Below are 13,448 nucleotides of genomic sequence, written 5' to 3'. Positions count from 1 at the left end.
CAAGAGAACTATTAAGAAGTTATAAAATTCAACCTTACTTTATCTTGCAGGTCCGAACACATACCTTGAGATTATATGAAAACATGTGTTCCAATCTTCTCAAAATAGGCTTTCCTCATTGAATTCAAGCTCCTAGCGTTGTACTATAAGGGAATTGGGTATCCCATTTTGAAAGATCTAGATGGACTTTAATCCCATGCCAACAGCTGACTTGTGCACCGAGTCCCTGGCTAATCCCTTGGTCAAGTGATCCGCTAGATTTTGTTTCGATCTAACAAAATAAATGGACATCATTCCATTCGTGATTAATTCACGCACCATGGAATGTCTAAAACCTAGGTTCCTAGAGTTTCCATTATACATGTGACTATAAGCCTTAGCCACCGTCGAAGCACTATCACAATGTATACCAATCGGATGAATGGGCTTTGGCCATAAAGGAATCTCATAAACCAAATTCCTTAACCACTCGGCTTCATTTCCAGCCGCAGCCAACACAACAAATTCTGACTCCATGGTTGAATTTGTAATACATGTTTGCTTCTTAGAAGCCCATGAAATTGCCCCTCCACCAAGTAGGAATATCCAGCCAGTTGTAGAAGAATGATCTTCTACATTGGTAATCCAACTTGCATCTGAATATCCTTCTAGAATAGAAGGAAAGCCGGTATAAGTGATACCAAAGTCCTTGGTCAGCTACAAATACTTAAATACTCTATTCACAGCTTGCCAATGGTGAGAACTCGGGTACTAGTAAATCTACTCAATTTCCCCACGGCATAAGCAATATCCGGTCTAGTGCAAGTCATTTCATACATTAGACACCCTATAGCTTGCGAGTATTTAAGCTGAGATACAGCTGTACTCGTATTGGGTAAAAGCTTGATAATAGGATCAGTGGGAGTACTAACTAGGGAGGTATCCTCTAAATTGAACCTTTTGAGAATCTTCACAATATAATGAGATTGAGTTATCATGATGCCATTCTCACCACGATTGATCCTTATCCCAAGGATCACATCAGCTATACCCATATCCTTCATAGAAAATTTCGATGACAAAAATTGTTTGGTCTTGTCAACTTGATCTTGGTACGTGCTAAAGATCAATATGTCATCCACATATAAGCAAATGATCACACCATTCCCATTTAGATCAAATTTGCTATACATGCACTTGTCCGATTGGTTGATCATAAAGCCATGAGAGAAAATAACATCATCAAACTTTTGATGCCATTGTTTCTGTGCTTGCTTAAGTCCATACAAAGACTTAATCAACTTGCTCACCTTTTTCTCTTGTCCTGGCATGACAAAACCTTCCGGTTGTTTCATATACACCTCCTCCTCCAAATCACCATTAAGAAAGGCTGTTTTCACATTCATTTGGTGGATCACTAGATTGTGAATCCCCGCAAGTGAGATTAACAACCTAATCGTGGTAATACGAACAACTGGAGCATAGGTATCAAAATAGTCTATGCCCTCCTTTTTCCTAAAGCCTTGAATGACCACTTTAAACTCATCAACCGATCCATCAACTTTCATCTTCCTTTTGAAGATCCGCTTGTTGCCCAAAGTTTTAAAACCTGGAGGCAAATCAGCCAGAACCCATGTATTATTTTCAATGATAGAGTCCATCTCGTCATGAATTGCTTCTTTCCAAAAAACAACGTCACGAGATCTCATAGCCTCATCATATGTTCTCGGAGCTTCCTCTATATTGTGACAATAATAAAGTTGAGATATAACACCAACTCTTGATTCTTCAACTAAATAAAGTTGAAAATCAGAACCATACGACTTAGGAATTCTACTCCTACTCCCTCTACGAGGTTCGGGTGTCTCATTTGGAATTTCTTCCAATTGAGCACCTTGGGAGGTACTTGCAATATGTCCTATATCCTTTGGTTTAGGTATTGAAGTGAACCTTGATTCATCAAAAATAGCATCTCTAGATTCGATCACGGTATTGACCGAAATTGTATTGTTTGGTTCAATGACAAAGAATGTAAAAGCCTTAGAATGCTCAGCATATACAATAAAGATGCAATCAATACCCTTTTCACCTAACATTTTCCTCTTGGGTTCCGGAAGTCTCACGATCGACCTACATCCCCAAACACGCAAGTAATGCAAATTAGGACATTTCTTAAACAAAGTTCATAAGGAGTCTTCTTCCCATTCTTATTGGGAACCCTATTCAAGATGTAACAAGCCGTCAACATGGCTTCCCCCTAAAACCCTTCACTCAAACCCGAGTAGGACAACATGAAATTGACCATCTCTTTAATTGTCATATTCTTCCTTTCGACTACACCAATTTGTTGTGGTGTATAAGGAGTCGTGGTTTGGTGAATCACTCCTATCGATTGGAAATAATCCGGGTCATAATACTCTCCACCTCGATCGGTACGCAATGTTTTAATTGAGCTATCAAGTTGCAATTCTACTTCTGTTTTATAGATTTTAAATTTGTCTAAAGCTTCATCTTTAGAATGCAAAAGATACACATATCAATACCTAGACGAATCATCAGTAAAAGTAATCATGTACTTCTTGTTTCCCATTGAAGAAGTAGCATGAAAATCACATATATCACTATGAATTAGTTCTAGTAACAAAGATTTTCGGTTTTTCTCCTTAAAAGGTTGTCTAGTGATTTTGGTTAACATACAAGTTTTACATTTATCTAAATGTTTATCAAAACTTGGTATTAAATCATCCTTAGACATTTCATACATTATATTATAATGCATATGACCTAAATTAGCACGCCATAAACCGAAATCACAAGAACTAAAACTAATCAGGCAAGTAGAATTTATGGCCTTAGGAACATTCTTGAGATTATGTATGAACATACCATTATTATAATACCCAAAACCAACAAACACACCACTTTTAGACAATATACACTTGTCACTTTCAAACACTTGTTTATACCCACATTTATTCAATATGGGACTAGATATAAGATTCTTACGCAAGTTAGGTACATACAATACATTATAAAGAGTAATAGTTTTTCTGGAGCTAAACTCCAATACAACAATTCCATAACCAACAACACTAGCAATAGATTTGTTGCCCATGTGCAAAATATCCTTTTTCGGTACAAAAGTCTTGAACCATTCACGATCCTTGCAAACATGGCAAGTTGCACCTGAATCAACCCACCATCCAATACTATCATCCTGTACATAGAATGCATCAAAAATATGTGAAACATAGTTCTTAATTGAAATAGTCACAAAGTTAAAAATTTGACCTTGATTAGTAATAGGATCCTTTGATTCTTGGCCCGCACCCGATGTGGTTCCTCCTTCTACAATCTTTACTTTGCAATCCCGCTTAAAGTGATCGGGTTTGCCACATCTCCAACAAGACTTCTTGTCCTTCTTATTGGACGCATTCTTGTTGCCATCAAACTTTCATTTCTTGTTATTTGGTTACTTGTTGTTTGGTTTCTTGTTGTTTGGTTTCTTGTTGAATTTGTTCCCACTTCTTTACCCTTCCCCTTGCCACTATCTTGTGCTCGAATTGATTTCTCAATTCTCAAGTGACTACCTAACTCATTCAAATTCATATATTCTTTCTTGTGTTTGAGTGTGTGTTTAAAATCTTGCCATGAAGATGGCAATTTATCAGTGATGGATGAAACCGAGAAAGTTTCATCCAAACTTATGTTATGTTGGGTAAATTGCCCCAAGATCCTAAGGATCTCATGGAATTGTTCCATGATGGGCCTAGTATCAATAATCTTGTAATTGTTAAAATTGCTAACAAGAAATTTCTTGCTAGATGCATCCTCGGCCATATACTTGGCCTCCAATTTATCCCAAAGTACCTTTGCCGATTCAACCGAATTGTAAACATCAAATAAAACATCGGACATACCATTTAGAATGTGGCCACGACATATCAAGTCATCGTTGTCTCATTTGCTCCTTAACAGGGCATGTTCCATTATCTCTTCACCCGATTCAGCAGGCCTTGGAGTTGACAACACATAAACCAATTTCAATGTAGTCAAAAGAAATTGCATCTTCTTTTGCCATCTCTTAAAATCTGCCCCTTCAAACTTCTCCAATTTTGCAAACCTTGAAGTCATCTCTTTCACCGTTTCACCGAACATGGTGATCACAAATATTCGATTAGAATATTATAGAAAATAGGTATTAGTGTTGCTTTCATTCTTGAAACGGTAATGACTCCGGATTGATCTTTGAATCGTGTGTTCACTTTTCTAATCGAATATTTCGACACACTTAGCCACGGGTATCACGGAATTTCAATTAGGATAAGACAAAGATGAATTGATGTCTTGGCTAAAAGAAATCAACTCTACAATTGCAGAAAGTATATTCAATTTGTTTATATGTTGAAAGTGTGCAAAAAAGGTTAAAATTCTGGAATCTTTTCTCAATACATGAAGAATGTATTTATAATGGGTCAAAAGGTGTCTTGAAGAGACACACCCTTTCAATTATAACCCATACATGACTTGGAAGTTAATAACCATGTATTTATGTTTAAAATAGTCTAAATACATGAAAAAAACTGTATTAGAATGTCTTGGAACAAACCCAAAATGTTTGGGGATTAAATGCACCTTTTGGGTTGAAAAGGCACCTTTTGGGTTGAAAAAACACCTTTTCAGCGTCCGTGTGTTAAGCCATGTCGCGGCCCAAAGACCCGTGCTGCGGCTTAATAAAGAAATAAACACCCAAAATAAGCAAAACTCTCGGCCAGCATTTCACCCTTTAAGTCGCACCGCGGGCCCAAGAGCCGCGCCGCGGCTTAAAGCTACTGCACACCAAAAACGTTTTTAAGCTTATTTTCAAGCGCGTTTAGCCTTTCAAGTCGCGTTTCACATTTCTAATGTTCCAAACATTATTTTCAAGCTCATTTACATTACCTCAAACCATATTACCTTTTACGAACGTGTACTCCACACTCTCCATATTCGTGTAGCGTTTCAACGGTTTGATCATTTTCAACTTAGCAATCCAATCAACTAAAACGACGTTGGATCATGCTAAAATCACCAACACTTCAGTGTGAAGTTTGGTCTGAATAAGTGCACATCTAGAAGATGGCAGAACTAAAGATTTTCTTGCTCTCTTGCAGTTGTTGTTTGTGGACGTCGAGAGATGGATACAAGGGTAATGGTGAGTAAAAACTACACTACAAGGAGGTAGAAAAATCAATATAATGCAACATTTACTCCACTTCGAGACGTGGTAAATTTAGGAGAGATAAATTGTACCACTTAGGCAGATTCATCAAGCTAAGAATGATCACGCATAGGGGCAAGAGACTTGCACGGCGAATACAGAATGAGATGAATGATCCTGACAATAGAACTAGACAACCACCAAGATGTCGTATTTGCAATGAACATGGTCATAAGAAAAATACATGTCATAACAGATGATAATTTGTATGTCGTATTTATATGTTCTTTTAATGATCACACATATTATTTTAATGTTTTTATAATGTCTATGAAACCTTAAAACATACATAACCTAACTAAAACACCATAAACTAAACAACACTAATATAAATTACCATAATAAAATGCAATAATATCACCAATAACGCAAGTTCGTACATTACTTATGTTTTGTAATTTGTAAATAATACGTATTCTCCATAACTTTTGATATATTAAATGTAATTCTGGAAATGTACTCAAACTGTTGTTGGTACCACCGATTTTCAGACTGTGTTTGAAAAGAAATCATAAACCACCCTTTGCGGCATTAATTTTCAATTATTGAGGCCGTGTGTGCTTAACTGGTCTTGGCACCACCGGATTTCTTACACTTGAGAAGACCTTATTGTGGTACCACCAAATATACTGGTTTTGTAAAATAGAATTTATGAAAATACTCTCTCTTCCAATGCACTCCAAATTTAAACTATCTGTCCTAAAAATTCTATTTGACTTTAGAATATAGATTCTAATTCACCTTTTATAGATTCTAAAATTAGAAGATGCCAGATTGAAAGCATGGTGGTTGGCTCTTTCGAGTAGCTTAATTAGATATAGATATCTTTATTAGATAACTTTCTCATATCTCTATAATGGTGGCTTCAATAACAGTTATGCTTTTAAGGAATCATCTTATACCACAAAAAGTGCAAATATTTATATGGAGAGAAGTTTGCGATGTCTCCCGGTACGCACAGAGCTTGACATCCGTGGACTAGATTTAGATTCCTTAAGGTATCCATTGTATGATGATGCTGTAGAGTCGATTCGTCATTATTTAATCCTTTCCAAGCACGCGTTTGATGCGTCAGAGATGGTCTACAAATGGTGGGGAATTGGTAGTGTAGTGAACTTGAGCACATTAGAAGTTTGTCGTAATATTGCTAATATAAATCTCTTGGACGTGAGTTTCCGTGGAATGGACGTGTGTATATTTGATATGGAGATATCCAGTGGCGCATCTAAAATTGTAGTCACTGGTGTCACTAGTTAATTTTTTAAAAGAATTATACTATCCAATATAGTGGCGAATTCACAAAAAGTTTATGATATAACGTGTAATCTTGACATTGAAGTTTTTTCTAAGTAAAGGGTTTACCCGATATAAATTACTTATAAAAACTAATACAGAGAACAAAGACCAAAGATCACAATCGCCCCTTGGGGCTTGACAAATAACCACAACATTATTTAATTTTATTTATTATATCGTTTTAGAAAATAAACTCTAACCAAAACATATATAGATAACTTTAAAATAACATTCGGGAAATATATTTATTTTCCTTGATACCCTTTGCTATTTTTTCAAATGAAACACCCTTTGCTATTTTCTCAAATGAAACGTGAACTGATTATTTGAATGCATGTAAACTATAAACCTTGATAAGTTTTAAAACTAAAATGAATATAATTATGGACTGATAATATTAAAGACTAATTACACCTACAAGTTTGAGAGGTAAAAATACCCGTATAAATGTAAAATAAAACCACCTAGGGGTTAAAATAAACACTAATATTTGGTCGAAATCCACAGGTTGCAAGTGCCACCAGTGATGATAAGGTAGATCCGCCCCTGAGGTATCTCAACTCGATGGTTTTCAAAAACAAAAAGTGGTATTGGATGGTAACACTAGCAAAAATTAAGCTAAGAGTTTGAATGGATTTCGAGTAGAATAAAGAAGGGACGTCTAGATTGGTATACGCTGATTACCAACTCAGGATTAGCCGCAACAGCATCACTTACAGGCTAATCCAATTTTGGTGTGTATAGTTTTCTTAGTGGCCTGTTTATTTACTCAAGGACTAGATGTGTTGCTATAATTCATGTTATTATTCTCAGTAGTGTGTCACTGTATCAGTATGTTGTTTTGTGGATCCTACTTGGATGCCATATATATGTACTACTGCCTCTGAGTTTTACATATAAATTTTTGCTTTTTAAAAAGAAATGAGAAATAAAATATTAAATTAGTATCTATGAGTACATTTGATAACTGTGAGTAGTTTGAACATGTTGAAGTTTATATTAGTAGAAATTATAACCGTAGTTAGAGCTGATGGCAAGAACTTGATCATACGTAGTTGAAGAATTTATTTGGTAATTAATATTTAGGGCCTGTTTACTTTTTTTTCATTAAGAACCATATGAATATAGATGACAGTGTGGGTGTGGGTAAGAATGACTATATACAATAATCAGTTAATGAATAATGTTGTTTATTTTTTGTGTTGAATAAAAAGTTTGAATGATTAAAATTACTATTTTAACCCCAACCTAAAAATTCATTTTCTTTTCAATAAATCAATCTTATATATTATGGAAATACACAAATAGACATACACAGTTTTGTAAACACAAATAGACATACCCCATTTCATAGACACACGTATTCATATACACCAATAAATTTTTATTAAACTCAAATCTATTAATGTTACCACCGACCGATTCACTACCCGGATGAAAATTCACGATGAACTTTTTATTCCAAAAGAATGATTAGTACTCAATTAGGTTGACTAAAAACTCAAAATAAGAAATACGGTGAATAAAAAGCTTTCATCCCCAAATTTACACAAAAGCAACCCACAACAAAATTGACTGCAAATTAGTAAAAACCCATATCATATCTCACGACTTTTATTGAAACTTCATATATATTCACACGATTTCATCGGAATCAATCTCTCCTCGAAGATCTTTGGGAAAAACTGTTGACCGTGGTAGTTACGTGACTACGGTTATGATGTTTTACATCATTCTTCGTTCTTCAAATCAGATTACGAAATATTAATTTCATTCTTCAAATCAGATTACAAAACATTTATGAATTTGAAAGTTGAAACAAAGAAGAAGAAAAATAAGAAGATGATAGAGAAAGGATAAATGCTACTCGTACATACCAGAAGGGCAGTCTTGGAAAAAGGGAAGGCTATATGGGGACAAGTAAGGTTTTGTGGGTGACCCAGAAATTCATCTAATCAGCCTTTTGATTAATTTAAGTCAAAAGTAAATAAGTTGTTTGGTGACCGAATAAGTGATTCCCTCACTTCAGCCCATTAAGCAAAAAAGAAACAGGCCTTTACCTGATAAATGTTATATCTTATCTTATATATTTTTAAAAAAACATAAACATATTAAATTTTCAAGCATCTCCTTTCATTTGAATTTGTCAACAAGACTTTCTTTTCTTTTTTATACTAAAAGATCAAAATAATAAAATTATAATCTTCATAAGTTCCAAAAGACAATGTCAATACTCAATGACACTCTTATAGTCTTATTAATACTTATATTTCGCATTTATTTTTTTATAAGACGTCGTGATCTTACCAGGAATAATATGAGAATATGTAAAATACGCATCATCACTAATAAAAGGTGTTCAAATTAAATCAAGCAAAAGTCATTTACTTTTTCTTCTAAAAGACAATAAAAGATAAGCTGATATAAAAGTACTTTTGACCTATAGATATTAAAGGTCGGTTAGAAAGCAACACCCGTAACTAATAACGATAAACAAAAACGTAAAGGACATAAAGATTTAGCATGTTTAGCCTATAGGCGCAAACATGAGATTTAGCTTATAGGCTCAAATAAGAGATTTTTCATATTATTTTCTTGCACAAAGTTACAAGATGCTAAAGTTACATTATATAATGAAACATAAAATTTGAACCATTTAGGTTTTATTATTAGTTACTTAATCAACCATAAAAATATGCCGAAAATCAGATTGCTCAAAACTTGGTCATCAAGAAAAGCTGGCCACACACCCTCTCACTTAGTGAGATCTACCTTCCACTCTGGGAGACTCATCACCCACTCCGAGAGAGCTCTCTGTTCAACATCATTTTAGTATTCAATCAAGCTTCGCACCTCAACAATATCTCACATGTAGATTGAACAAACCCATAAACCGATTACCATTTTGATTACATTGGAACTACCCATCTCTACTGCAAGGACACTTGGGACACGCACACTCCAACTACATCGAGCTTACAGTTATCAATAAAGAGCACTCCAACTTTTAGTAGCCAAAATGAAATCAAAACAACCTTAAATGTCCAACTTTGCTTAAAAACCCACAACAACTCTTGCTCACCTGATTAAAACTCCTTTTGATACCGTCAGACTCAACATCTGAAACACGCCACACTTCCACACAGGGAAGGAAGCCTTTCGACAAAAAATGCTAAGATTCAACTCGATCTTTAGTTACTAGCGTCCGTAATCTCGGTTTCTACACCCCCATCTACTTACATTGATAGATCATCTTCATACACTAGAAGATCCATGATGCACCTGTGGCGGTCGTCTTTTTTAGGAGAAGACTGTTGCAACTTTCACTCGTGACGTTCAGTCCCGGTTGCATCTCTCTGGTCGTTTCAGGAGTTGGGCCTTACATCTTACAGAGAGCGAAACTTATCGCACGAGTGCATAAGATCGAGTTATTAATATTTGTAACTCCAGAGGCCTAAATTCGTACTCACTTTTCTCTAACAAGTAGATATGGTAAGTATAACATAGGGTCGTCACACGACATAACCAATTATGGTAGAAAGTCAAAGTTATCCTAATTTAAAACGTGATTTAATTTTTATTATATTTATGTGAGCAGTTTTCGGTTTTTTAGCCAACAATAGTTTGATGGTTTCTTTTTGGTAATTTTAATATTAATACTTATAATAATAATAATAAAAATAATAATAATAATAATAATAATAATAATAATAATAATAATAATAATAATAATAATAATAATAATAATAATAATAATAATAATAATAATAATAATAATAATAATAATAATAATATTGTGGAATAATTTTCGGATTTATAAAACTACGTACTTAACTTATTATATATATAAAAGTTTGATAAAAGTTTGTGGAAAATTCTATCTATAAAAGTTTGATAAATATATATATATATATATATATATATATATATATATATATATATATATATATATATATATATATATATATATATATATATATATATATATATATATATATATATATATATATATATATATTTATCAAACTTTTATAGATAGAATTTTCATGGATATCATATTGTCAAACGGGGGTGAAATTGTAAATTGTTTATTAAAAATCGTTGTAAACTTAAAGCTCTCCTTATTTGACCTGGTTCCAATTAAGGATGTCACCGGTTAAGTCAAGGGTAATTCAGACTATAAGGTTACTTAACTGTCCCCGGCACTACACCTCCAACAGAGAATACATGCGGCCTTAAATTAGGCTAACCGAATAAGATGAAGGCCCATTTAATATTACAGTATTTCTTAACGACAAGATTTTAGTAAATTCCCTAGGAAACCTGACTACTCATAAATATATTTAACGACTGATTTAAAAGTTCTTTATTACACGTTGAAATTTAATTGAGTGCAATGTTTGAACCCCTTTTTGGACCTATTAATGACAACTAAAGACATCTTTTTCAATCAAGCTGTTTGCCTCAACCACTACGGCTAGCCCTGCCCTTTCAGAATTATTATCACATATAATTATTTTAGTCTCACCAGAGACGTATAGATAATTAACGAGTTTATTAAAAGTAAGGTTTTGATGTTTAAGAGTAATTAGATTGTTAACCACAAAAATGATTGAAAATGGTAAGCTATAAACTAGTATTTTAGTTGACCAAGGTTAAATATATATAAAGTAGTTCCCGAGAGTTTTAGCAAGTTTAGAGTTTATAACACAGAAGATATATTAAAGATTTTATTATTTTAAAGATAAGGCAATAATCAGCATCTTGCGCGGTGACTATTACAGGGATATTACTTATCAAGAATACGATAACGATAAAGTATAATTATTATAACAACACATATCATAATTATATAGTTATAAAGATAAGTGTTAACGTAATAATGATGAGTATAGCAATAGTTTGGCTTACAATGACATAGACGATCTTGCATTCCTTGCTATCACGGTGATTCACTTATGCATTATTCATAGACAAATATTACATAAGACAGAGCTTTAACCCCGCTTTAAGGAGTATAGAAAGCTTCTCAAAGCTACAAAACCTACACTAATTTATGATAAACTAGCCTAAGCTTTGAGAGAAAGTGTTGTGTGAGAGAGACAAAGTTGGGTGAATTTCTGAATGAATCGAATGAACGTCCGAAGCCTCCAATTTAGAGGCAAAGTGAATCGCGATTTTGTCTTCCGAGTAGCCAGTTTGTATTCCGGGTCCCTAGTTTGCTGGCTGAGTCACCAGTTTATAGTCCCTGAGTCGCCAATTTGTAGCTCGAGTAGCCAGTTTGTGTAACCGAGTCGTCAGTTTGTGTAAAAGTTTGATAAATATATATATATATATATATATATATATATATATATATATATATATATATATATATATATATATATATATATATATATATATATATATATATATATATATATATTTATCAAACTTTTATAGATAGAATTTTCATGGATATCATATTGTCAAACGGGGGTGAAATTGTAAATTGTTTATTAAAAATCGTTGTAAACTTAAAGCTCTCCTTATTTGACCTGGTTCCAATTAAGGATGTCACCGGTTAAGTCAAGGGTAATTCAGACTATAAGGTTACTTAACTGTCCCCGGCACTACACCTCCAACAGAGAATACATGCGGCCTTAAATTAGGCTAACCGAATAAGATGAAGGCCCATTTAATATTACAGTATTTCTTAACGACAAGATTTTAGTAAATTCCCTAGGAAACCTGACTACTCATAAATATATTTAACGACTGATTTAAAAGTTCTTTATTACACGTTGAAATTTAATTGAGTGCAATGTTTGAACCCCTTTTTGGACCTATTAATGACAACTAAAGACATCTTTTTCAATCAAGCTGTTTGCCTCAACCACTACGGCTAGCCCTGCCCTTTCAGAATTATTATCACATATAATTATTTTAGTCTCACCAGAGACGTATAGATAATTAACGAGTTTATTAAAAGTAAGGTTTTGATGTTTAAGAGTAATTAGATTGTTAACCACAAAAATGATTGAAAATGGTAAGCTATAAACTAGTATTTTAGTTGACCAAGGTTAAATATATATAAAGTAGTTCCCGAGAGTTTTAGCAAGTTTAGAGTTTATAACACAGAAGATATATTAAAGATTTTATTATTTTAAAGATAAGGCAATAATCAGCATCTTGCGCGGTGACTATTACAGGGATATTACTTATCAAGAATACGATAACGATAAAGTATAATTATTATAACAACACATATCATAATTATATAGTTATAAAGATAAGTGTTAACGTAATAATGATGAGTATAGCAATAGTTTGGCTTACAATGACATAGACGATCTTGCATTCCTTGCTATCACGGTGATTCACTTATGCATTATTCATAGACAAATATTACATAAGACAGAGCTTTAACCCCGCTTTAAGGAGTATAGAAAGCTTCTCAAAGCTACAAAACCTACACTAATTTATGATAAACTAGCCTAAGCTTTGAGAGAAAGTGTTGTGTGAGAGAGACAAAGTTGGGTGAATTTCTGAATGAATCGAATGAACGTCCGAAGCCTCCAATTTAGAGGCAAAGTGAATCGCGATTTTGTCTTCCGAGTAGCCAGTTTGTATTCCGGGTCCCTAGTTTGCTGGCTGAGTCACCAGTTTATAGTCCCTGAGTCGCCAATTTGTAGCTCGAGTAGCCAGTTTGTGTAACCGAGTCGTCAGTTTGTGTAACTAACTGCTTACCGGGTCGTCTGTTTGCTGACGGGGTCAACACTTTGTCCAACTAAAGTCGCCCTTTTGTAGTTGGGTCGTTAGTTAGGTGTGAAAAACGGCCTCTGAGTTGCCAGTTTGTAATATGGTGCATTCTGTTATTGTCGTGTACTAGTTGTTGATAATGCGTTGTTGAATACTGGTACCAGTTTTTCTT

The sequence above is a fragment of the Rutidosis leptorrhynchoides genome, chromosome 5, assembly GCF_046630445.1.
Source record: "Rutidosis leptorrhynchoides isolate AG116_Rl617_1_P2 chromosome 5, CSIRO_AGI_Rlap_v1, whole genome shotgun sequence".
Classification (NCBI taxonomy): domain Eukaryota; kingdom Viridiplantae; phylum Streptophyta; class Magnoliopsida; order Asterales; family Asteraceae; genus Rutidosis; species Rutidosis leptorrhynchoides.
Note: the sequence above shows the minus strand (reverse complement) of the source record.